The sequence below is a fragment of the Hippopotamus amphibius genome, chromosome 2 (genome assembly GCF_030028045.1).
Source record: "Hippopotamus amphibius kiboko isolate mHipAmp2 chromosome 2, mHipAmp2.hap2, whole genome shotgun sequence".
Taxonomy (NCBI): Eukaryota; Metazoa; Chordata; class Mammalia; order Artiodactyla; family Hippopotamidae; genus Hippopotamus; species Hippopotamus amphibius.
The window spans coordinates 222,226,411-222,253,683 of NC_080187.1; the positions used below are offsets into that span (position 1 = coordinate 222,226,411).

The 27,273-nt window shown below is 41.9% G+C and overlaps 7 non-coding genes and 2 pseudogenes across 7 annotated transcripts; all 9 read right to left on the reverse strand.

The window, feature by feature from the left end:
• Nucleotides 1-16: 16 nt before the first annotated feature.
• LOC130846864 (small nucleolar RNA SNORD115) lies at nt 17-97 on the reverse strand. Its single transcript, XR_009051659.1, has one exon. It is a non-coding gene; the product is annotated as a small nucleolar RNA SNORD115 (small nucleolar RNA).
• A 2,494-nt stretch (nt 98-2,591) lies between these two features.
• LOC130847102 (small nucleolar RNA SNORD115) lies at nt 2,592-2,675 on the reverse strand. The gene has a single exon (XR_009051896.1). It is a non-coding gene; the product is annotated as a small nucleolar RNA SNORD115 (small nucleolar RNA).
• Nucleotides 2,676-5,175: 2,500 nt separating this feature from the next.
• On the reverse strand, nt 5,176-5,256 carry LOC130847101 (small nucleolar RNA SNORD115). The gene has a single exon (XR_009051895.1). It is a non-coding gene; the product is annotated as a small nucleolar RNA SNORD115 (small nucleolar RNA).
• Nucleotides 5,257-6,990: 1,734 nt separating this feature from the next.
• On the reverse strand, nt 6,991-7,068 carry LOC130847043 (small nucleolar RNA SNORD115). Its single transcript, XR_009051838.1, has one exon. It is a non-coding gene; the product is annotated as a small nucleolar RNA SNORD115 (small nucleolar RNA).
• A 2,027-nt stretch (nt 7,069-9,095) lies between these two features.
• On the reverse strand, nt 9,096-9,177 carry LOC130847099 (small nucleolar RNA SNORD115). Its single transcript, XR_009051893.1, has one exon. It is a non-coding gene; the product is annotated as a small nucleolar RNA SNORD115 (small nucleolar RNA).
• A 2,061-nt stretch (nt 9,178-11,238) lies between these two features.
• LOC130847098 (small nucleolar RNA SNORD115) lies at nt 11,239-11,319 on the reverse strand. The gene has a single exon (XR_009051892.1). It is a non-coding gene; the product is annotated as a small nucleolar RNA SNORD115 (small nucleolar RNA).
• A 2,585-nt stretch (nt 11,320-13,904) lies between these two features.
• Nucleotides 13,905-13,981, reverse strand: LOC130847105 (small nucleolar RNA SNORD115; annotated as a pseudogene).
• A 1,603-nt stretch (nt 13,982-15,584) lies between these two features.
• Nucleotides 15,585-15,669, reverse strand: LOC130847103 (small nucleolar RNA SNORD115). Its single transcript, XR_009051897.1, has one exon. It is a non-coding gene; the product is annotated as a small nucleolar RNA SNORD115 (small nucleolar RNA).
• An 11,261-nt stretch (nt 15,670-26,930) lies between these two features.
• LOC130847104 (small nucleolar RNA SNORD115) lies at nt 26,931-27,006 on the reverse strand (annotated as a pseudogene).
• Nucleotides 27,007-27,273: the final 267 nt, after the last annotated feature.

Consider the following 27,273-nt stretch of genomic DNA (forward strand, 5'->3'; position numbering starts at 1 on the left):
CCTGCATCCCTCCATTAGGCCTCAGCATAATCCTATTGAGCATGATTTTTTGGTCATCAGCTCTCTTCAGGACCATATGAGTTCTCATCATCGACCCAACTGAGGCCCTCCTCACTCACCTGCGCCCTGCCACATGTGAAGGCTTACCTCAGATGCTTCCTGGAAAGAAGGATGCCTGAAGGGATGTGCCATTGTGTCGAATCCACGTGCTGGGCCAAGGCTCATGGTGATTGCCCTAGGGAACATAGGCTAAACACAGATCTTCATTTCTCTGTGGATGATGTCTGCCAAGAGGTGAGAAGGACAGCTGTGAGAACTCCAAATCCATGCTAGATGCATTGGGGGACGTGTGTGCCACATGCTCATGCATCGAATGATGCTACAAGAAATACCTGCAGCAATACATCCAGGAACATAGGGCCAAAAGGTACCTCCACGCAGAGACAGGAACACTTAGCTGAAACGCATACAAACAGCTCCCTACATAGCTTCCTTCCTGCCTCCCTTCCTCCAGAATGCTCTAGCTCCCTCCCTTTTGACCCTCGTCCTTGGCTCACTCCCTCCATCCATCCATATTTACAAAGATGAAGGCATGAGTGGACAGGTGGATCAATGCCATCTTATGTACCTTAATACTGTGTCAGGGGCAGATGAAAGAACCAGTACCTATATGTCTCCCCAGGGAAGGACTAGCCTCATGGATCCTCCAGGCAGCACAAGGCCTGGCACCAGGTCTGCTTGGCGGGGACAACACTGGGGATGTGTCTGGGGGAATGGAGACATTCCTCTGGGCCCCACCCTGGTCTGGGCAAGCGTGTGCTGGCCGATGTGACACTCGGCTTGTCCATGTGCACAACACCCAGACAATGAGGCCTTTATGTCCCACACAGTGGACATTCACAGGAGCTGTAGGGAGCTCTCTTGGTAGGCAGTGGCTCCCGTAGAGGAAGGCCACCCCAAGAGATGCCACAGGCCTGTATCTGTATGCAGAACCCATGAAAGGGCCTGTCCGACACAACTGGCCTATCTGAGGGCCCATGATCCCTCACAGAGACCTGGGAAACACCATTCCAGCAAGGGACCTGCCCTTCAGCTCTCACAAGAGCCAAGAGCATCTAGCTGCCAAGTCCCTGATGGAGGGTCCTTGTTGCCTCTCACCACCTCCAGGCCTGGCCCCACACCCTCCCAACCAACGCTTCTTGGAAGTCACTCAAGCACACCCCACAACTGACCATATGCTCAGTACATCCTCGTGCTCTGCCTCGACATGCACAGTTATCTGCGTGGTTGCTCCCCAGGGCACCACGTAATGAAATGGTGCCTCCATGGTCAGTCTTACTACACATCAGGTCAATCGAGTTGAATTTCAAGACCCGCCATCCAATCTGGTGGATGGGGAGCCACGTCAAGCATTCCTCCTCGGGGAGCACAGAGATTCCCAAACAGGGCTAATTTCATCTGTGGCAACATTCCCTACTGTGGCCTGTGCAAGGCCACCAAACAGCAGCCATGCAGCTACACCCTCCTCAGCCCACATCGCAGTACCACCCCTCCCCTTCAGGTCAACAGGGCCTCACGATGGACATGATAATGGGATGCCCAGGGGCTCTGCAAAGCCTTCATGGAGGAATGGACATGCAGAAGCCTTTTCTCCTCTGGAGGGGGCTCTCTGACAAAGCAGTGGCTTCCGCAGAGGACAACCAACCCAGGAGAAGCTATGGTCCTGTGTGTGCATGCAGACTGCATCAGAGGCCCCATTCGGATCAAGTGGCTCCAACAAAGCACCACGTTCCCTCACAGAGTCCTGGCACAACCCCATTGAAGACCAGGGCATGTCTTCCAGCCCTTGAAATAACCAGCAGCATCCTGCCTCCAAGCACCTGAGGATGGGCTCCTGCCTGCCTCTCACCATCTCTAGGCAGGGGGCATGAGCCTTCCCTACTGACAGGTTTTGGGAAGCCATAAAGCACACACCACAAGGGACCATTCCCTCAGTTGGTGATCATACTCTGCCTCTAGGTGCACAGAGGTCTCTAGGGATGTTCCGCCTGGGGCCAAGGAAGAAAACACTGCCTCGATGTGCTCTCTGACTAGAATACAGCTCTAATGAAGGCATGTGAGTGCACCAGATGTGAGCTCATAAATTTGGGGCAGCAGCAGACATTCCTCCTTGGTAGGCAGGAGGTTGCCAAAAGACTACCCTGTACTGGCTGCTGCGAGGGCGGCCAGCCCATAGTTCAACATTCTCTGGGGCCTATCGGTAGCAACCAAAAGAGCCACTCACTGTGAAACATTCTGACTGTGGTGAGTCCATTCCAAGGCTTGGCCTGAAACACAAAATTCCAAGCAGAAAGGCTTAAGGAAAGACTCCACCCATGGCCTCAGAACATGTGGGCCCTGGCACTAGGGAGCAGGATAGAAAACCAAAGGCGGCAACACGTCTTGGGTATGTGGAAGCCTCCTACACTCGGATTATTCTCAAGGGATTTCCTCGAGGGAGAGGCTGCTCCAACACCCACACCCACACCCATACCCAGGGCTCTGGATTGGGCCAAAAATCTTCACCATCCTGCCCCTCGATCCCTCCATTAGGCCTCAGTGTAATCCTATTTAGCATAATTTTTAGGTCAACAACTCTCCTCAATTCCATATTAGTTCTCTATATCAATGCAACCAAAGCACTCCCCACTCTCCCATGCCCTGCCACCTGCGAAGGCTTACCTCAGATGCTTCCTGGAAAGAAGGATGCCTGATGGCATGTGACATTCTGTCTAATGCAGCTGCTGGGCCAAAGCTTTTATTGATTGCCCTAGGGAACATAGGTCAAGCACAAATCTTCATTTCCCTGGGGGCAATGTCTGCCAAGGAGTGAGAAAGACTGCTTTGAGTACTCCAACTCCATGCTGAACGCATTGGGAGACACATGTGACACACGTTCATGCATCGAATGATGCTACAATAAATACCTGCAGCAATGCCTCCAGGAACACAAGGAAACCCCAAAAGCACCTCCAGGCAGTTACAGGGACTCATAGCTGAAACACATTCAAACAGCTACCTACATATCTTCCTTTGTTGCCCCCTTCCACCCTAACTCTCTAGCTCCCTCCCTTTTCACCCCCGATGTTTGCTTACTCCTTCCATCCAACCTTACTTACAAAGTTGAAGGGATGAGTGGACAAGTGGAGCAGTACCTCATTTTGTACCTTAAAACTGTGTCGGGGCAGATGAAATTACCAATCCCTAGAGGGCTAACCAGGGAAGGATGAGCCTCATGATTTCTCCTCATTGCACTAGGCCAGGCACCAGACACCTTGGTGGGCACAATGCTTGGGAAGTTTCTGGGATAACAGAGATATTCCTCTGGTCCCCATCACAGTTTGGGCTAGCATGGGGTGGCCGATGACATCCTCAGATTGTCTGCTTGCCCTGCAAAAGCCAGACAATGAGGCCTTGATGTCCCGCACAGTGGATGTTTGGGGAAGCTGTAGGGAGCACTCTTGGTATGCAGTGGCTCCCTCAGAGGAAGGCTTCCCCAGGAAATGCCACTGACACATGTGTGTTTGTGAAACCCATGAAAGGGCCCATCAAAAACAAATGGCCTCCCTGAGGCCCCACAATCCTTGGCTGAGACATCGGAAACCCCATTCCAGCACAGGACCTTCCCTTTAGCTCTCACAGTAGCCAATATCATTTGCCTGCGAAGTCCCTGTTGAAGGGTCCTTGATGCCTCTCACCATCTCCAGGCCTGTGGCCAGATCCTCCCCACCAATGCTTCTTGGGAGTCACTAAAGCAGACCCCACAAGTGACCAGACCCTCAGTAGATCATTGCACTCTGCCTCAAAGTGTACAGAGATCTGTGTCAATGTTCCCCAGGGCACCACGTACGGAAATGGTGCCTCCATGTTCAGTGTGACTAGAATTCAGGTTGAATGAATGATTTTTAGGGCCCACTATCTGAGCTGGTTCATGGGGTGCCACATCAGACATTCCTCCTTGGGGAGAACTGAGTTTCCCAAACAGGGCGATTTTCTTCTGCTGCAGCCAGCCCTCCTGTGGCCCACGCAAGGCCACCAAACAACAGTCACGTAGCTACTCCCTCCTTGGCCCACATCATGGAGCCACCGCTCCCCTTAGGGTAAACAGGACCTCATGATGGACATGATACCAGGGCACCCAAGTGCTCTCCACAGCCTTCATGGAGGTATGGACACTCAGAAGCCATTTCTCCTCTGGAGTGGACTGTCTTACAATGCATTGGCTCCCGGAGAGGAAGACATCCCCAGGAGAAGCAATGGGCCTGTGTGGGCAGGCAGATCACTTCAGAGGGCCATCAGGATCAAGTGGCTCCAATGAGGCACTATGATCCCTGACAGGGTGCTGGCACAACCCCATTGAAGACCAGGGCCTGTTCTTCACCTCTCAAAATAACCATCAGTGTCCCTCTGCCAAGCACCTGAGGATGGGCTTATGGCTGCCTCTCACCATCTCCAGGCCTGAGCATAAGCCTTCCCTACTGACAGTTCTTGGGAGGCCAGAAAGCACACACGACAAGGGACCATCCCCTCAGGAGATCATTATACTCTGCCCCAAGTTGCACATGGATCTCTACAGATGTTCTGCAAGGGTCCAAGGAAGAAAACACTGCCTCCATGAACAATCTGACTAGGATACAGTTCTAAGGAAGGCGTTTGCGTGCACAAGAGATGGGCCCATAAATTTGGGACCACAGTAGACATTGCTACTTGGTAGGAAGGAGGTTGACAAAAGACTACCCTCTATTGGCTGACATGAGGGGGGCCAGCCCATAATTCAACGTTTTCTGGTGACCATAGGTAGCAGCAAAGAGAGCCACTCACCTTGAAACATCCTGGCTGTGGTGAGTCCATTTCCAGAGCTTTGGCCTGAAACTCAAAATTCAATGAAGAAAGGCTTAAGGAAAGGCTCCCCCCATTGCCTCAGAACATGTGGGCCCTGGAACTAGGGAGCAGAATACAAAACTGAAGGCAGCAACAAGTCTTGGCTATGTGGAAGCCTCCTAGACTCAGAGGAGTCTCAAGGGATTTCCTCAATGGATATGGTGCTTCCACACCCATACCCAGATCCACACTCTCACCCAGGGCTCTGAAATGGACTGAAAAATCCATGCCACCCTGCCCCTGGATACCTCCATTAAATCTCAACCTAATCCTATTGATCATGATATTTAGGTCATCAACTCTCTACAGGACCATGTGAGTTCTCATCATCAACCCAACTGAGGCACTCCTCCACTCACCTGTGCCCTGCCTCCTGTGAACGCTTACCTCAAAAGCTTCCTGGAAAGAAGGATGCCCTAAGGGATGTGACTTTCTGTCTAATCCAAGCGCTGTGCCAAGGCGCATATCCATGGCCCCAGGGGACACGGGCCAAACACAGATCTTCATTCCCCTGGGAGCGATGTCTGCCAAGAGGCGAGTAGGACAGCTGTGGGTAATCCAAGTGCATGCTGGACACATTGTGGCACACGTGTGTCACACCTTCATGCATCGAATGATGCTACAAGAAATACCTGCAGCAATACATCCAGGAACACAAAGAGTGCCCAAATACACCTCCATACACCGAGAGAAACACATAGCTGAAACACATACAAACACCTATCTACATTGCTTCCTTCCTGCCTCCCTTCCACCCTCTCTAGCTCCCTTCCTTTTGACCCCTGTCCTTTGCTCACTCTCTCCATCCATCCATACTTACAAAGAAAAAGGGTTGAGTGGATGATTGAATTAGTTCCTTAATGTGTACCTTTATAATGAGTCAAGTGCAGATGAAATGACCAATCCCTAAATGCCTCCCCAAGGAAGGAAAAGCTTCATGGACTCTCCCACTTGCACTGGCCTGGTAAAAGTGTTGCTTGGTGGGCAAAACACTGTGGACATGACTCGGGGATCCAAGACATTCCCTGGGTTCCATCCTGGCCTGGGCAAGCATGGGGTGGCTGATGGCACATTCGACTTGGCTGCTTGTCTAGCAATGCACAGACCCTGAGGCCTTCGTGCCTCACACAATAGATGATTGAGGAATCTGGAGGGTGCTCTTTTGGTTGGCTTTGGCTTCCGCAGAGGATGGTGTCCCCAGAGGATGCAATGAGCCCATGTGTGGGTGCAGAACCTATGAATGTGCCCATCAATAGCAACTGGCCACACTGAGACCCCCAATCCCTGACAGTGACCCGAAATACCCCATTGAAGCCCGGGACCTACCCTTGTGCTCTTTTAATACTCAGTACTGTCTTACCTGCCTTGTCCCAGAGGATGTGTTCTTGCAACCCCTCACCATCTCCAGTCCTGGGGCAAGATTCTCCCTACTGATGCTTCTTGGGAGTCACTAAAGCAGACACCTCAAGTGAGCATACCCTCAGTAGATCATTATGCTCTGCCTCCAATTGTCCAAAGATCTGTGTCAATGTTCCCCAGGGCTCAAAGTAAGGAAATTATGCCTCCATTTCCAATCTTAGTAGATTTCAGGTCAAAGTAATGATTTCCAGGCCCAAGATTCGACCAGTAGATGTGGTGACACAGCAGACATTGGTCCTTAGTTATGACTAAGTTTGCCAAACAGACTACCCCATAGTTAGCAATTTGATACCATCCACCGCATTGTCCAATCTTTTCCAGGACCTGTAACTAGCAGTAAAGAGAGCCATTCACCTTGAATCATGCAGGGTATGCCGAGACCTTTGCCAGGAATTCTGACTGAAACACAAGATTTGAAGAGAATAGAGCTAAGGAAAGGCTGTGCCTATAGACTCCAATCATGTGGGCACTGAAGCTTTGGATCAAGATAATAAGCCAAAGAAAACACCATGTCTTGGCTATGTGGAAGTTGCCTAGACATATTAGAGTCTCAAGGGCTTTCCTCTAGGAATAGGGTGCCTCCACACCCACACTGCGGGCTCTGAAATGGACCAAAAAATCCACGCCATCCTGCCCCTGGATACCTCCATTAGGCCTCAGTGTAATCCTATTGAGCATGATTTTTAAGTCATCAACTCACTTCAGGACCATATGAGTTATCATTGACCCAATCGAGGCACTCCCCACTCACCTGTGCCCTGGCACCTGTGTAGGATTACCTTAGCTGCTGTCTGGAAACATGGTTACCCTAATGGAAATTAGTTTCAGTCTTATCCATTTCCCAGACCAAGGCTGACATTGATTGCCCCAGTGGCACAGTTCCATACACAGGTGTCCTTTTTCCTTGAGATGATATCTGCGTAGAGATGACTAGGAGAGCTGTGAGAACTCCAAATTCATCCTTGAGGCATGGGGTACACGTATGCCACAACTTCATGCCCCAAATGATACTACAAGACATACCTGCAGCAGTACATGCAGGGACACAAAGAGTGCCCAAGTGAAGCTCCATGCAGAGACAGAAACACATAGCTGAAGTGTATACAAACACCTACCTACATAGCTTCCTTCCTGCCTCTCTTTCTCCCTAACTCTCTAGCTCCCTGCCTTTTACCTCCTTCTTTTTCTCCCTCCATCCAGCCACACAAATACTTTCAAAGAAGAAGGAATGAGTGGACGAGTGGATCAGTGCCTGAAAGCATTCATGAATAATCTCTGAAGGGAGGATGAAATGACCAATCCCTTGCTGACTCCTGAGGTAAGGAAGAGCATCACTTACACTCCATCCAGCACAAGTCATGGTACCAGGGTTGCTCGGCCTCCAACACTCTACATGTGTCTCGGTCACTGGAGTCATGCCTCCAGGGTTGATCTTGGTCTGCGAGCATGGGGTGGTTTATGGGTCACTGGGCTTGGCGACTTGCCCAACAACATGCAGAAAACAAGGCCATGAGTTCCCACAGAATGGTTGCTCAAGGAAGCAGAAATCTGGTCATGGGCCCATGGCCTCAACACCTGACAACTTGGAAAATACCTGCATGGGAACCTTGAGGATAGGGACAAGGGGCATTTTCTCTTAGTGCAGAGTCCCCTCCCTTGGCCTGCCCAAGGCCCCCAAATAACAGCAATGCAGCTACTCCCTCCTTGGCCCACATCATGGAACTGCCCCTGCACTTCAGGCAAACAAAGTCTCACAATGGAGATGATAACAGGGCACTGAAGGGTTTTCTACAGCCTTAGTGTAGGAATGTCCATTAAGGGGCATTTCTCCTTTGGAGGGGGGTCTTTGAGAAGTCAGTGGCTCCCGGAGAGGTAGAACTCCCCAGGGGAAGTCCCATGAGGGTGGGCAGTTCTCATCAAATGGCCCATCAGGCACAACTGGCCTCACTGAGACCCCACGATCACTGTCAGTCACCTGGCCAAGCCCCATTTAAGCTTGGGGCCCACACTTTAGCTCTCACAATAGCCAGTAGCATCTACCTGCCCAGTCCCAGAGGATGGGTTCTTGCCTGCGTTTCATCATTCCCAGGCCTGGGGCATAATCCATCCCTACTGACGGTTCTTGGGAGTCAGAAAAGCACACACCACAAGTGACCATTGCCTTGGTAAATCATTGTGCTCTGCTTTGAAGTGCCCAGAGATCTGTGTCAATGCTCTCCAGGGGACCAGGGATGGAAAAGTTACCTCCTTGTTGAATCTTACTAGAATTCAGGTGGAATGAAAGGATTTTCAGGGCCCTCAATCTTAGCTCATAGATGTGTCACCACAGCAGACATTCCTCCTTTGTGAGGACTGAGGTTCTCAAAAAAACTACCCTGTACTGACTGCTTTGAGGGGGACTACCACATAGTCCTACTTTTCCTATTCCCCGTGTGTAGTACCAAAGAGAGCCACTCACCTCAACTCATTCAAGTTGTGACGAGACCACTGCCAGAAGTTCAGACTGCAACACAATATTCAAAGAGAAAAGAGCTAAGTAAAGGCTTTGCCTATGGCTTTGGAGCTCATCGACACTGGAACTAGTGATCAGGATAGGAAGCCTAAGATTGGACCAGGTCTTGGCTACAAGGAAGCTGCCTAGACTTGGCAGAGTCTCAAGGGCTTTCCTCGAGGGATAGGGTGCCTCCACACCCACACCCATGACTCAGGAATGGACAGAAAAATCTATGGCATCCTGCCCCTGGATACCTCCATTAGGCCTCAGTGTAATTCTATTGAGCATGATTTTTAGGTCACCATTTCTCTTCAGGACCATATGAGTTCTCATCACTCAGAACCATATGAATTCTCATCATTAACCTAACCAAGGAACTCCCCACTTAACCATTCTCTGGCACCTAAATAGGCTTACCTCAGATGCTTTCTGAAAATAAGGTTGCCCAAAAGGACTTGAGTTTCTGTCCTATCCAGGTGCTGGACCAAGGCTGACATTGGTTGCCCCAGGGGGAGAAGGCCAGACACAGATCTTCCTTCCCCTTTGGTTAATATCTGGCTAGAGATGAGCAGGGTAGCTGTGAGAATTCCTAGTCCATCCCTGAGGCACTGGGGGTTACATGTGCCACACCTTCAGGCATCAAATAATGCTACAAGATGTACCTGCAGTGATACATCCAGGAACAGAATGAATGGCCATGTGCATCTCCATACAGAGACAGAAACACCTAGCTGAAAGACATAACTAACCCCTGACTACCTATCTTCCACCCTCCCTACCTACCTACCTCTGTTCTTTTCTATGTCCCAACCTCTTTAACTACTTCCTTTTCTCAGTGCCTCCATACATACATACTTACAAACAAAAAGGAATGAATTGATGAGTGGCTCACTGCCTGAATGTGTACATGAATAATGTGTCAAGGGAGGAGGAAATGACGAATCTCTTGAGGACTCCCAAGGGAAGGAAAACATCATTGACCACCACCTGGTAGAAGGCCTGTTGCCAGCACTGCTTGGTTGGCAAAGTCTATGGATATGTCTTGGGGAACAGAGACATTCCTCTGGGCCTAATCTTGGTCTGTGCAAGCCTGAAGTGGTTGATATGACATTGGGCTTGGCCACTTGCCCACCAACACACAGAAAATGAGGCCATGAGGCCCAAGAAATGGATACTTGAGGAAGCAGGTATCTCTAGATGGGCCCATGGGCTCAGCACCAGCCAAACTGGCAAAGCCCTGCATGGGAACTTTCAGACCAGGGACAAGAGGCACTTTCTCCTTGTGTAGCATAATTTCCCATTCCCCACCTAATGCCCCCAAACAACAGAAATGCAACTACTCCCACCTTGGCCCACATCACAGAGCTACCCCTCCACTTTGGGTAAACAGGGCCTCATGATGGAAATGACACCAGGGCACTGAAGGGATCTCCACAGCCTTACTGTAGGAATGTACAATCAGAAGACGTTTCTCCTCTGGAGGGTGCTCCCTTAGAAGTCAGATGCTCCTGGAGAGGAAGAACTCCCCAGGAGACACGTTGGGCCCGAGTGGGTGGGCAGAACACATCAAAGGGTTCATCGGGAACAACTGGCCTCACCAAGACCCCAAGATCCCTGACAGTTACTGACCAAACCCCACTAAAGCTCAGGGAGAGCCTGCCTTTCAGCTCTGAAAATAGCCAGTAACATCCACCTACCAAGTCCTAGAGGAAGGATTCTTGCCTACCTCTCACAATCTCTAGGCCTGGGGCATGATCCTTCCCTACTGATGGTTCTTGGGATTTGGAAAAGCACACACCACAAGTGACCATCCCATCAGTAGATCGTCATGCTCTGCCTCCTTGTGCACAGAGATATGTGTCAATGTTCCCCAGTTTCCAGGGAAGGAAATGTTGCCTCCACATTGAATGTTACTAGAATTCAGGTTGAACAAAACAATTTTCAGGGCCCAAGATCCTAGCCTGCAGACGTGATGCCACAGCAGACATTCTTCCTTTGTGAGGACTGAGCTTCCAAACAGACTACCCCATAGAGAGTGCTTTGGGACACACCACTCCATCGTCCAAAGTTTTCTGGGGCCTTTGTGTTGCAGCAAAGAGAGCCACTCACCTCGAATCATTCAGGCTGTGGTGAGACTGTTGCCAGAAGTTCTGACTGAAACACAAGTTTGAAGAGAAAAGAACTAAGGAAAGGCTCTGCCTATGGCCTTAGAGTGCATTGCCACTGGAACTACAGATCAGGCTAGAAAGCCAAAGATGACACCACATCTTGGCTACATGGAAGCCCCCCAGACATGGTAGGGTCTAAAGGGCTTTCCTCAAGGAATAGGGTGCCTCCACACCCACACCCAGGGCTCTGGAATGGACTGAAAAATCAATGCCATCCTGCCCCTGGATACCTCCATTAAGCCTCAACATAACCCTATTGAGCATGATTTTTAGGTCATCTTCTCCCTTCTGGATCATGGAAGTTCTCTTCATCAACCCAACCAAGGCACTCCCCACTCACCTGTTATCTGGCACCTGAGTATTATTACCTCAGATACTTTCTGGAAATGAGGATGCCCAGAATGATGTGTTTTGGCCTAATCCAGTTGTTGGTTAAAATCTGACATTGATTGCCCCTGGAGCAGCAGGCCAAACACAGATCTTCCTTCCCCTGTGGATGATGTCTGGCTAAAGACCAGTAGGACAGCTTTGAGAACTCCTAGTCCATCCTTGAGACATTAGGGGTCACGTGTGCCACACCTTCGTGCATCAAATAATGCTACAAGACATACCTGCAGCAATACATCCAGGAACAGAAAGAGAGGCTAAATGCACCTCCACACAGAGACAGAAACACCTAGCTGAAACGCATACCTAACACCTATCTACCTACCTTCCTTCTCACCTACCTACCTACTGATAATGGAATATTTATAAATGGAATGGAATATCTGAGAAATGGTATATTTCCTGCCATATCAATAAACAAAAAATGTCACAGTCCTCTACTATTGTAGCACTCCAACATGAGGCAAGGTATATCAGGTCTGAAAAGTATGCTTGCCATCTAGTGGCCATCAGACTGCACCTACTCCTTGTGGTGAGCCCTGGGGAAACTCTTGTGTCAGGATACTGGCCCAGATAGCTCAGGTACATATCAAAGAAAGGATTTCAGTGAGCTCAGACTCTTGCATCTTCCCATGCATAGAATAACACTAAATTCCTTAACTTGAGATATCTGGTTTCCTTTAACTAAAAATAATCTCTTGACATTCCCGAGTACCTGTCCTTGGTTGCAAAACTCCTCTATATCCTGGATCTTTTCCCCACCTCCTCAAAGAACTTTCTAAGAGCTATCTGAAGTGCCGTCTCCTGGGCTTCAGTCATCATTTTTCCCCAAATAAAACTTAACTCGCAATTCTCACATTGCACATATATGTTTTTTAAGTCAACACTACCTACCTACTTACCTCTCTAGCTCCCTACCTCTTTACCTCCTTCCTGTTCTCACTCCCTCCATACATACATACTTAAACAAGAAGGAATGAGTGGACAAGTGGATCAGTGCCTGAATGCATACATGAATAATGGGCCAAGGGAGAATGAAATGATGAATCCCTAGAGGACTCTCCAGGGAAGGAAGAGCATCATTGATCCTCCATCTGGCAGAAGATCTGTCACCAGGGCTGCTTGGCTGGCAAAAGTCTACAGATGTGTCTCAAGGAACAGAGTTGTTCCTCTGGGCTCAATCCTAGTCTGTGCAAACGTAGGGTGGATGGTGGCACTCTGGGCTTGGCCACTTGACCACCAACACACAGAAAACATGGCCATGAGGTCACACAGAATGGATGCTAGAGGAAGCAGGTATCTGGAGACAGGCCCATGGACTCAGCATCAGTCAACCTTGAAAAGCCCTGCATGGGAACCTTCAGGCTGAAGACAAGAGCCATGTTCTCCTGGTGCAGCATATCCTCCCATAGCCAGCCCAAGGCCCCCAAACAACAGCAATGCAACTACTCCCTCCTCAGCCTACACCATGGAGCCACCCCTCCCCTTCCGGTAAACAGAGCCTCACGATGGACATGATACCAGGGCCCCCAAGGACTCTCCACAGCCTTAATGTAGGAATGTACACTCAGAAGGTGTTTCTCCTCTGGAAGGTGCTCTCTTGGAAGGCCATGGTTCCCAGAGAGGAAGACTCCTCCAAGAAAAGCAATGGGTCTGTGTGGGCAGGCAGATCCCATCAAAGGGCCCAACCAGATCAAATGGCTCCAACGAGGTGCCATGATCCCTGACGGTGACCTGGCAAGACCCCATTCAAGCTTGGGGCCCACCCTTCAGCTCTCGAAATAGCCAGTAGCGTCTACCTGCCAAGTCCCCAAGGACAGGTTCTTGCCTGCACCTCACCATCTCCAGGCCTGGGGCATGATCCTTCCCAACCAATGATTCTTAGGAGATGGCAAAGCACACACCACAAGGGACCGTCCCCTACATAGATCAGGGTCCTCTGCCTTGAGGTGTGCATAGATCTGTATTGATGCTCCCCAGTGCACCAGGGAAGGAAATGTTGCCTCCATGTGCAATCTTACTAGAATTAAGGTAGAACAAAATGATTTTCAGGGCCCAAGGTCTGAGCCGGTAGATGTGACACCACAGCCGAATTTCCCTCTTTAAGAGGACTGACGTCCCCATAAGGACCCCCCCCCTTTTCTACTTTGTTATGGTCCTCGGTCATATTCAAAAGTCCTCTGGGTCTTGCATCTAGGATTAATGAGACCCTCTCACTTTGAATCATTCAGGCTGTGGCGAGACCCTTGCCAGAACTTCTAACTAAAAGACAAAATTTGAAGAGATAGGTCTAAGGAAAGGCCCCCAACTTGGCCTCCGGGTGTGCAGGCAATCTAACTAGAGATCAGGAAAGAAAGCCAAATACAGGACCACATCTTGGCTGCGTGGAAGCCCCTAGACATTGTAGGGACTGAAGGGCTTTCCTTGAGTGTTAGGGTGCTTCCATATCCATACCATAGGGCTCCAGAAGGGACGGAAGGATCCCTGTCTTCTGCCCCTGAATGGCCACCCCCACTGGGCCACAGAAGTATCCTAATTAGCTTGATTTTTAGGTCATCTTCTCTCAAATTAATATGATTTTTAATTTTCATCCATTTCTGCTTATTTTCATGTATTATTTTCCTCTTTCTTCAAGACGCTTATCACAAAACATTTTAAAATTTATACATCATGTTGAATATTCATTCCGTAATATTTTTGGACATTGAGCAGAAATATTTTCTGTGTTATTTGCACTAAATCAATATTTTTTGTTCTTTCCTTTTTTATTTTCTCAGTTTTAGGATTGTTGTAATTGTATATATTCATTTAAATGATCTTTAATATGTTATTTTTTTAGTGATCATTATATGTTCTTTCAAAAGTGATGACTATTGTTTTGTTTACCTTTTCTTAAATTTATTTTAGACTTTTTATACAGTTTTGCTCTCCTTTTTTCCACCTTTAGTGTTTAGGAAGCATGCGATAATTTCAGTGATGATGTGTATTTTTTAAATCACTGATTTATATTAATATCTCTCTATTTTTTCATTGCCTAAGAAATTTTAAAGTATGTTCTTGAAGTCACATAGGTCTTTGGATAACAAATCAAATACCAGTGCAGTTGCGATTTTGACTTTTTAGTGAATACTTGAAAATGAATTTTAGCTTTTTTTGAACATGGTTAATAAGCCATTGTTATATTGTGTATTTTCTTCAATATCTAACCTACTTGACATCTACAGAATAAATAAATGTCATAATTAATGTAAATGTGTCTTCTTATATAATTAGGTATAAAAAAACACACCATAATGTGGCAACGACAGCTCTGAAAATGTCTTATACTATTTCAGTACAGTGTCCTCCAAAATATTGGATTTGTCCTTTATAATTGCTTAAAGTTAGTTGGTCACTCATTGAGAAAAGAAATATTTCTCATTTGGTGACACTAGCATATTAAATTGTAAATGAGAATCTTCTGGCATCATTTATAGCATACTTTTATTATATTATATACAATCATTCCTTCTTAGGATCTGTAATTTTGTGTGTTTCAGTGTATATACTAAATTTTAAGCTTAAAATTTTAGTTCTACAACAGTCCAACTACTATCTCAAATCTTCTCTTTAATGGCATTATCCTTCAGTTATGGGAGATTCTTTACTACTTCAAAGTAGCCCAAAGCTACTTTTAGAATCCTATAAAATTATAAAAATGTTGTTCTCATCATATCTGCTGTACTGGGGACTAGTGAATAAAAATCTCTCAACTTCAAAATTATTAATTTCATATTCAAATGAAACATGAACTTATATCAAAGGAAATTCCATATCCTTATTCAGTTTACATTCTGCTTAAACATATTATGCTTAGGAGTGCATCTTCTCCAGTCAATTTTCTATTTGGAAGATAACTATGACCAAAGGAATCTAAATACCTATCATCAATACAGTGTTGCATCCCTTGGTTGAATGTCTTACTCAAAGACACATTGAGAGAAAAGCAGTAGACTAAGCCCTGAATTTACCTTACTGTTAAAAATTATAAACCTCTGAAACAAAGTTTATAGGACCAGTGTTTGTTTTTTACTTTTTAGCAGATACACAGGATTTGTTTACATAAGTTTCTTTTCAGGTTTCATTATTTCAAGCCTGAAATAAAATGCCTATAAAGGAAATAATGATTCCGTATATATTTCCCTGTATTGTCACATAGGTTTATCTTCATTTTTAATTCTATTGATCATGATTTCCAGGTCATCATCTCACTTCAAGACTATAAATTCTCATCATTGACCCAAGCCCTGGCACTCCACACACATACATATGTTTGGACCTGAATATATGCACCAGCCAATTATGGTACCAATTTGGACTGGCATTTTGGCATATTCAGTGTTAGCCACCTGACTCATATTAATTCTCCAAGGCTGCAGGCTAAACCATTCTATTCCTCTGTACTCATCACTTAAATGTACAGGAGTAGGACAGGTATCAAAATATAGAACTAAAGTCTCTTGGAACATGGCTCTTGAATGCTTTTCCTTAATGGAGCAGTATGGTCAATACTCAGAAAATGACCTAGTACAGAGGTTGTAGACTATTGAAAACCCTACACAAGAATCATACAGAATACAGGTTTCTTTGGAGAATCACTCAGAACATGTCAAGAAAACACAAGAGCATCCCAATTATCATCCTTTATCTATATATCAAAAGATGCTAGACCAGTAACATTTGGCATTTTCTATTGCATATGAGCTCTCCTAAAATGACAAACATGAAGCCACAGGAAACTTGGAATTTACAAATCAAGTATCAGGCTACTGGAAATAGTATTCATTTCTAGGCAGCTTCCATCATTCATAGCACATACATCATTTTACTGAAAATATTCCATCAACATGATATTCAGGCACTGAAATTTATATATGGGTTTCCTCATTAACACAATCAACTTTAGGTTTAATAAGGATAGAAAATTACTGAACCTCACATTTTAATCTATTTTGGCAGAATCTTTCATTTATTAAAAGTTATTCAATGACCCTGAAGCAGCATGACACTGTTAGGATCTCATTCAATATTATATAAATATTAGTATAGTCATATATAGAGACCTAGATGAGTATTGAACATTGGTATATATGCCAGTTAAGAAAATTTTTCTTAACTGTTAATCATGCAAAATTCAAATAACAAGTAAAGATTTTGTCATTAGATTATATCAAGTAGACCAGTCAATCAATAAGAACATCTCATATCAATATTCAGGCTGACTAAATAAATAAGTCTAACTGCTTTGGGGTGAATCTTATCTAGTCCAGTGGTTTATTTGGAATGAATTTATGATTAAGGCTGCCACTTGCCACTTAAATGCAAAGGTGTGACATTTAGCAGTATATCTTACTATAATACGTAAAGAGAGAAAAAGAGCCAAGGATAGAACCCAAACGTTCAACACTATTAGGAATTATAAATCATTAAACAAAGCTTAATGGATGGACTTTTTTTTTTCACTTATAAGCACATAGATTGGTTTAGACACATGTTTTTCTTAAGGTTCCATTGTCTCAATTCAAATCTATCTCCTCTGGACAATCAAAGTAGAATCAAAAGATGGAGATAGAACAAATGAAAATTAGAGGGTTAAGTATTTTGGTTTAGCTATTGCAGTCAATCCCAATTCTCCTTCATGGGGAATGTGAAGAATTACATCCGTACATAAATAATCTAATTATTTTAAAATACAGGTTTAATTACTGTTAACAACCTTCCAAAAATAAAATAAATCCTCAAGCTTCTAATTCTTTACTTTTTTAGAAAGCACTTTAAATGATTGAGTCAAATTTTATCTAACTGTTCATTGGCCAAGTCAATCAAAATACTATATAAACTATTGACACATCTTTTTAGGATGTGGGGGCTAAGCTATTTTAGGGTATTTGACCCAATTTTGAACCCAGGTATAAAATATTTACTACCCTATGTAACATCCTTTATATTTAATTTCCTGCTTGGTTTTTTTGTTTTGTTTTACATATCTTCATACTCCCTATATAGAGTCAGAACTATTAGATGCTATTAGAAGTTAATACCATGTAACTTTACTTGTCAAAAATATAATAAAACAAATATGATGTTTGCATGCAAAAAACAAAAACAAAACAAAAACAAGCAAAAACAAAAACAAAACCAGATCTATCTCCTTGAAGGACAGGCATATTAGTTTCACATATGTATAGGAGAACACTTATGTCCATTAGTGAAGTTATAGTAGTTTTGCTTTCAGAAGTTGCAATCTGCAGTTGCCAAATTTCAGCTTTTCTATCTATGATTAATCTTTTTACAATGTTATTTAATCTCTCCATATATAATAACATGCCCAAATCTAACTGTTGCCCTATGTATGTGCAATCTTGTATTTCAGTACTAGTACGTGTATACTGCAATTGTTGAATAACTAATTGTTGTTCAGTTATATGAGTGAAGGCTTGTGAAAAAATAGCTACATTTTTTTGCAGCAGAGTTTCATTCCCAGGTGTCCAATTCCAAACTATTTCTCAATTCCATTTTCACTCTTCTCTATTGCTGTATTCTGTGTTGGGTTTTGATTTCACCCTGTTAGTATCTGAATTACATCTGTCTGCAATTGTTCCAAGGCATTAAGTATGTTAGTCCATATTTCTGTACCAATAGAGTTTGCAATTGTGGTCCCAGCTTCTATTTATCTATAAATACAGTATTTAGTAATATCTTTTAGTTTGATCATGACACCATTTTAATCTTCAGGTAAAAACTTTTCATAATGATAAAGCCTATTACTTATGAGTAGAATTGTGTTGAATTGACTTAAATTAGAAGTAGTAGTATTAAAAGCAATAGTCAATTTAATGATCCTATAAATCTTAAATATGGGGACTGGAGATTGCCAAGTTCCAAACAGAGTAGGCTTATTTTTAATGAGACTATATATTTTTGGACTTTTAAAGGAACTACTCTTTATAATTTGGGCTGGAACATTTCTTCCTCATTGTACGTTCATTTCGCTTTTGTTAAACTGGACTCCAATGGCTATATAAGGTAGAGAGCAGTTGGAGTTTTGTGTTATTGTTCAGGGGCTTTCAATTTGAATATACTTGTATTTAGTTTGATTTGTTAAAAATTTCTTCCCATTAGTATATTCAGTAACACAAAGGATGATTTTAAGATTGTTTCTTTGGGTAAATAGATCAATAGATAGTCTGTGGGACTTGACATTTTCCATTCTTCTAAATTTAAACTACCCAATAGAAGGATCTGAAGTATTATGACAAAATATGTTTTTCTTGAGTCCTCACTCCATATTCAGAACATTTGTAATCGATTAAAAATTTCTTCACGTTAATATGATCACTTTTAAAGGGAGAAGGACTAATACTATAAGCTTCATGTTCAACTGATATGAAATAGAATAGGTATCAAAATAATAACGGTAAAGATAATTAAGAAGTAACACAACAATATATCTCTCCTGCTGTCTGTCCACTAGAGAAACTTTCTATTCAGCTTGCATATTATTTTAAATTACTATCTAGAGGATTTAACCTTAAGGTTCTTAATGGGAATTGTGACCCACTCAATTATAGGTGTTCATCTACTTGGGTTTCTTTTTCACCTTGATGGTAGTTTGAATTATCAACAAACTTGGTAGGATTCTGTCAGGTGTGATGACCATCAGTCTGATATTGGAACAATTTGATATATACCAGGTCTCCTGTTCAATATTGATGACACACCTCCTCAGGGGAAGTTTTCCAGTGTCTGTCCACATGAAGGCAAAATAAGTCCAGGGAAGCCCACAAACTCTTTAAGTATTATATTTGATCATGACTACTTTTTATTGCCTCAGATAATGGGTTAAGCTTAAACTCTAAATTCAAATATTTTCTAAATGAAATTTGAGAAATACCATGCTTACTAGAAGGAGTTAGCCTACTTTTAATGAAACCAATGGTAAGGCTTTGGGCCACCCTAAGTGAGTGGTTTCATGTAAATTGGCCAAAGAAATTTTAGGGTATGGCTTATTCATTCTACCTGTCCAGGAAATGGAAACAATAAAAAGTAGGCAAATTTGAGTATTTGTAGGATGTTAAAAAGCTCCTAAATTACCACAAATATAGAATTACTTTCTCTATCAAATTCCAGATGTTTAGGAATTCCAAAAGTTGAGTTGATATACTTTAGAAAGGTGTCTTTCACTGTTTGAGCATCAGTTTTAGCCTATGGAAACATGTCTGGCTATCCCAGTCTGCAGTGGTGCCCAACTATAAGGCTCAACACACACTTCCCCCTACTATGGAGCCCAGCAAGTGTCCTCACCCAACCTCAGAGTATTGGCATCCACCCCCTGTCTACGGATGCCAAGAACTGGCCTTCTCATAATCCCAGACTGAGCTGACTGGTGAATGACTTTTTCTTCCCAAGCCAAGCTCTGATGAGTTGAAGTGACTATTGCTGCAAACGGGGAGACACCAACACAAAGATATGAGGGTCACAAATAATCAGAGACATATAACACTACCAAAGGAAACTAATAAAGCCACAATAACTAACCCTAATGAAATGGTGATCTACCAACAGCCTGATAAAGAACTCAAAATAATTGTTTTAAAGAAGCTCAGGGACCTAAAGGAGAACACACATAAGCAACTGAATAAAATCAGAAAAATAATATATAAAAAAGTGAAGTTCAACAAAGAAATAGAAATAAAAAGTCAAACAAAAATTCCAGAGCTAAAGAATACAATCATTGTACTAAAAATTTCAATAGAGAGCTTCAGCAGTGCAATCAATCAAACAAAAGAAAGAATTAGTGAACTTGAAGACAAGTCTTTTAAAATTATTCAGTCAGAGTGACAAAAAGAGAAAAGAATTTTAAAAAGAAGAAAGCCTACAGGAGTATGGAACACCATCACACGGAACAATATTTGCATTATGGGAATTCCAGAAGGAAAAGAGAAAGAGAGACAAAAATTCTATTAAAAAAAAAAAAAAAGACTGACAAATTCCCAAATTTGCAGAGAGAAATAGAATTCATGAAGCTCAAGAGTAATGAGATAGGTTGAACCCAAAGAGGTCTACATCAAGGCACATAATAATTAAATTGGCAAAGGCAAAGAGATAGGTGACTCATCACACACAAGGGAATTCACATACAACTATAAGTGGATTTATCAGCAGGAATCTTGTAGGCCAGGAGAGAAAGCAATGATATATTCAAAATACTGAAACAGAAGAAAAATCTTGCCAATCAAGAATATTAAACTGGTAAAACTGCCCTTTAAAGATAGAGATGAGATTAAGATTTTCCAAGTTAAGTAAAAAAATTTGAGGGAGTTTGTCACTACTAGACCTACCTTACAAGAAATGTTTAAGGGTGCTCTTGAAGTTCAAATGGATAAACGTTAAACAGAAACACAAATGTATATGAAAGTACAAATCTCACTTGTAAATATATAGACAAGCACAGAATACTGTTAATAGTGTATGGTGGCACATAAATTAGTTTAACCCTGCTACATAGTATAAAAATTAAAAGACAAAACTATTAAGAATAACTATAACCACAAGAACATTTTAATAGATTCACAATTTAAAACCAGAAATAAAATCTGACATCAATAATATAAAATGTGCATACTGGGGCCAAATAAAAGTGTAGAACTTTTTATGCATTTGAAGTTAAGTTGTTATCAGTTTACATTAGACCATTATAACTATAAGTAGTTCAAAACAAGTCTCATGGTAACCACAAAAGAAATAACCCATGGTAGATCCACCAAAGTTGAAGAGAAAATAAATAAACATCGAGTTGATCTCCTTGTGTTATGCAGTTGCTTCCCACTAGCCATATATTTTACATTTGATCGTGTTGGTGATGACCTAGAGGGGTGGGATAGGGAGGGTGGGAGGGAGGTTCATGAGGGAGGGTATATGGGGATATATATATAAACACAGCTAATTCATTTTGTTGTACAGCAGAAACTAGCACAACAGTGTAAAGCAATTATACTCCAATAAAGATCTGGAAAAAAAAAACCCAATAGAACTGCAAAAAGAATTATTAAATCACAAGAGGACAGGTGGACAGGGAACTACAAATCACACTGAAAGCAATTAATAAAATGACAATAGTAAGCCCTTACCTGTAAATGATTACTTTCAATGAAAATAAGTTAAACTCACGATTCAAAAGACATAGAGTGACTGAATGTCCTTTAAAATAACAAGGCCCAATCATATTCTGTTTACAAGAGACTCGTCTTAGATTTATGCATGTTTATAGGCTGAAGGTGAAGAGAAGGAAAAAGGCATTTCATGCAAATGACAACAAAAGAGAGCAGGAATGGCAATATTTATATCAGACAAAATAGACTTTAAGACAAAAAAAAAAAAACTGAGTCAAATAAGTCATCACACAATGAAAAAAGGGCCAGTTCAACAAGAAGATATAACAATTACAACTATATATGCACCCAATAGCCAACATCAAAGCACCTAGCTGACTAAAGAGATTCAACAGAAGTGAAGGGTGAAATAGCAACAATGGAATAATAATAGCCGATTTTAATAACCCACTTTCAATAATAGATAGATGATCCAGACAAAAAGTCAATAAGAAAACATCAGACTTAACACTATAACAAGAGGGACCTAATAAATATATACAGGACATTCTCTCCAGCAGTTTCAGAATACACATTCTTTTAAGCACACATGAAATATTCTCCAGGATATACGTCAGGATATACATACAAAGCATGTTTTAAGAAAATCAAGATTATTGAGATTATCATGTGTCTTTTCCAACCACAGTGGTATGAAACTAGAAATCAATAGCAGAAGGAATTTTGGAAAATTCACAAATATGTGGAAATTAAACAACACACTCCTGAATGACTAATGAGTCAAAAAGAAATAAAAAGTCATAAAAGAAAAAAATAAAATTAAAAAATCTTGAGACGAAAATGGAAACAAAATATACCTAAACTTATGAGATGAAGCAAAAGAAGTCCTAAGAGGGAATTTTATAGCAATAAATGCCTATATTAAGAAATAAAGGAAGATCTCAAATAACCTAACTTTACAATTCAAAAAGCTAGAAAAAGAACAAACTAAGCTCCAAATTAGCTGAAGGGAGGAAATGATAAAGATCAAAGCAGAATAAATGAAATAGAGACTAGACAAAACAATATAAATATTTTAAAGTTTTTTTTTTTGAAAAAATAAACACCATTGACAAATCTTTAGTTAGACTACCTAAGGAAAAATGAAACACAAATAAAATTATAAATGAAAGAAGAGACATTACCACTTGGACTAACTTTACATTTGAAGGAACAGAAGCCTTTAAAACCTCATGAGGGTTGACTACTGCATAACACACTATTACAGTCCCCTGTGGGTGAGTGAACAATATTAACTCAGCTTTGAGAATAGGGATATTAGGTGAATCAGACCAAGTTCTAGTATCTATATCAATGGCTGTGAGACAGTCATATTCAAGCTGTTTTGTCAGAATAAGGCAACATAGTAGCTGGGTTCAAGAGGCTACACTTGCCCAGATTGTATTAGGATTACCATAAGATTTATTCAGAGAGAGACTGGCAGCAGGCTGAGAAAGGAATCTTAAAAACTTACAAAATTGTAACATCGTGAGGTATCTATAAGTAAATTAAGTGTTCCAAGGTTAAAGCCTGAGTCTTTCAATCAGGAGAGTTTACCCTATTATACCTCATAAACACCTTTGCATTCCCCAAACAACAAAATCCAGTAACACAGAAAAGTAAGCAATATGCCTAATTTTTGAATAAGCTCACTATTAGAAGCACCCTAAACCTTATGACAGAAAATGTAGAAGGTTTTATCAAAGTTAAAAACTAATACAGATGGAGAAACAACAGCTATTCTAAGAATGTGAAAGTCTTCTACATTTTATTTGCACTACAATTTTGATATTTCATGTAACATACAAGGAGAGGCTTAGCCTTTTCATAAAAGACAAGGATCCATAACCAACTTTCAAAATTAGTGGAGGGGTGTGTGTATGGGTGTGTGTATGTGTGTGTGTGTGTGTGAGAGAGAGAGAGAGAGACATTGTTTCATTTGTATGTTGGGCTGAGTTCAGAATGCAATCAGCTTCTGTGTGTTGCCCAATAAAGCACATCTCAAATATTTGACTTTAATTTGATAATATTGTGACATATTCAGGAAGATATTATGTATTGGGAGACTAGGAAATTTAGTAAAGCTAAAGTATCTTCTTTACTAGCATGTAAGGTATTAACAGCTATCAATAAATCAACCAGTTTTGAATTTGTTTGGAGCCTCAAGACAGAGACAATTCTTTAAGTTTTCTTGTAAATACCTAGAGAATACAGTAAATAAATATCTGAATTCCTGGAGGATTAATTGCCACAAATATTGAAAGCCTACATAGGTAAACTCAAATAGGAACCTTGACACCTTAGCTAAAGGTAAAGAAAAGAAAGCTATTACATAAAAATAATTAGCTGACTCAGACACAGAAATTAAGATAGTAGCAAGACTATGTACTACAGGTTTCAGAACAATTATGACATTTATTGCTCTCATATCATGGACAAATCTGTAAACAGACTGACCTCCTTGTCAAATTGTCCTTTCTTTCTTACAGGTAATATGGGAGAATTATAAGGTAAATATACTTTATTATGCCCCGTTTTCATATTTTTCTAATTACGGGTCTATACATTGTATTTGAGCTAGAAATGAAGAATGTTTTATACATGGCCAGGTTTTTTCTTTATTGTAAACTATAACAATGAGATTCATCCCTTTTATTAAACTGCTATGATTTTTTCTGCCCATAAATATAGATTTCCTGTAATTTGGGTGTACTTTTTCAGCACTGGGTGAGACTGCTGTTCTCTCATAGCCCCCTTTTGTTTTTGAAAGCACATATTTACCAACCTAGATGCTTTGCATCCCAGGTACTCCAAAAACACTCCATCCATAATATAGAATATCATATCCCTTGGTTACACAGCAGGTCCCTTTTTGACATTATCAAGCACCTCAGGAGACAAGGCATATTCTTCTATGGAAATAGCTGTTTGCATAGGAACTTCAGAGGAGAAAGACCAGACAGAAGGTCACAGAAACACCCGTATCTTAGATGTTTTTCTGGGTTAGGAGAAAACAAGAAAAGTAGTAGTAACCGCAGAATTCATGGCTTCTGTATCCACAAAAAAGGACTGGAAAAGTTTAAGATGGGGAAACAAAATAGACACATAAGTTCATTTCATTTCCTGGTCTAAGTTTCTTTCATTATGTCAATTTTGTCCATTAATTTGCACCATTTTCCAATTATTTTCTGACTAATTTCCTGGGGTGGGGAAGATCCTCTTGAGGAGATGGTAAAGCTTCAGAGATAGGTTGTATCCCTTGCATCTTCCCCAGTCTCTTCCAGCATTACTTTTGCCAATGTCTTGACTTTTCAATAGTGAATTGCTGACTTTCCATCAGGTTATGCCTACTTATTTGTTGGGGTCCCCAGATAATATTGTGTCCCCTTGTAAGTAATTATAACTAGGCAGCTAAACTGCAGTCTTAAGTTTCTTTCTGGTTTTTCTTTCTACATATTTTCTCAAAGGTGGATTGTAGCCACCAGTGTCTGAGAAACTACCTGTTCTTGCCATCAACCTACTTTTTATCCTATGTATATTTGAATTCCTGGCAACAAAAGTGCCGTAAAAACGGAGAGATTCAACGTCTATGCTGATCTTCACATGGATTTATATATGTAAACTTAGAAAATGCCCCAGCGAACTGTGATGAAAACCAATGAAGGACTCAGTTTCTGAGTACAGCATTTAGCTTCTCCCGGTTTACTTTCTGCAGAAAGGTTTCAAGGAATGTTGTCAGTAGTCTCTCATGTTAGGTTTCCAAGGTTCAAAGAATAGAATAGCCTGAGTTGTTGGAGGAAGTGTACAGTTGGATTCCTTAGGACTTGGAACTCCCTAATATAGGGTTTACCATTTTGCTTTCATTGGGCCTGTTCCATTAGTCAAAGAAAGTCAACTGGAGGCAACAATTTGTGTAGCAGCCAGTATGCATCCCCATGCATAGGGCTGTAGACTGAAAACACAGATCAGAACACTTCAGGAAATTTTTGTGGATCTCTCCAGAGGACTAGGGAAAAGGGCATGTGGATTCTTACCATTTCCAGTCCTTCCAACAGCACTTAATTCATTCTGCCAGATATTTGAGTTGCTGGAGATACAAAAGGATAGGGCTGTATCATGTTGAAATGAAAAATAAAGGGTTTTCTATGAGAATGTAGTTTCAGTTCCCATTTTGCCACTTAGTAGCATGACTGTTTTTATTCCCTTTCTTCCAGGTCACTAAGCAACCACTGTCCAACCTGATGCTTTCATTCTATGACACGTTGTCGTATACAAATTTTCAATGACTACTTGCTCTTTTCTCTTAATCATATCTGCTTCCATAGTTCTGTTTTACACAGCCTAGAACACTCCTACATCCCTTCCCAAGAATGGAAACTATGCTGGGGATTTGCGTAATGACACAGGCCATGTCACTGCACTTATACATTCATTTGATCCTGAAAAGTCTAACCAGGGTTGGCATTCTTAAAAACCTGTGCCAAAGGAGATTGGGGTTTGGGTAGATTCAGTGAAGTTAGTCTGTGTAGCTTTCATGTGTCCCTGGTGTAGTAGGACAGACAGTCATCTTTCTCGGTAGTCTTTGTCTAAGAGGACAGTAGTAGGACAGTAGTCAGAAATGAAAACTGTTCTTCATGGGTACTATTCCTAAAAGAGTAGATAGGATACCAGGAACTTCTAATTTTATTGATTTTTACATCCACAAGGAAAAAAATATGTGGATGGCAAGGATTCACAATTTCCAGGATCCTTGAATAATCATAGTCCAAAAAAGACCCACAAGTGTAATACATTAAAAATCTGAAATAATATAACAGGTTGAATTTGTCTACTTGGGCATTTAGAACTAAGCAAATACTGCACCATAGAAGTGGTATTGTTGAATCACAATTCTTTTTCAACTTCCAGTAAAGCACACTCAAATGAAAAGTGAAATTCTTCTGATGAAGATACCACCATATATACATATATATATATATATATATGGAGGAAAAGAACCCATAATGATATTTATATTGTCAGAAAGAATAAACCTAAATGTGCTAGAAGTCTTTACTAGTTTAGAAGTCTATTTCACACTTCACAGTTATCAAAGGCAGCCTAATTTATGTAATGTACACACAATGTAAAAAAAGAGAGAGTTTAGGTATAATTTCAAAAAGATGAGAAAAAAACTACCTAAATCTGAGTAATATAAAAGAAACTGTTGCTCATCTGAAGGAGACAGAAAGAGGTGGATGAAACAAGTTTCCCAAGAGGCTTTATTATCTGAAGCCCATGATTAGAGTTTCTACTACAGTGAAGCTAAGAACCCTCACTCCCACTTCATAATCCAGGATTGCCACCTCTTCTGGGCCCCAGAGTAATTTTATTAAGCACGATTTTTATGCAGTCACATCTCTTCAAGACAAGATGTCCTCATTCACTCAAACCACGGCACCACCCACACCTACAATTTCTTTGTCCTATAATTTCTTACTAATGCCATCCTTAAATTCTGGGTCCCAAGTGGACTGGAGATCTGAGAGATTTGGTACAGGACAACTGGGTAGTTAATGATGCCACAGGGGAATTGAGCTAAAGGATTTTCTTCCCCATGTGTCTTTGTCTATAAGAACAGGATCAGGGCAGTGGTCAAAGGAGAAAACTATATATCTCATGTTTGTATTGCTCATGTGTTTCTCTGTGATTTGTA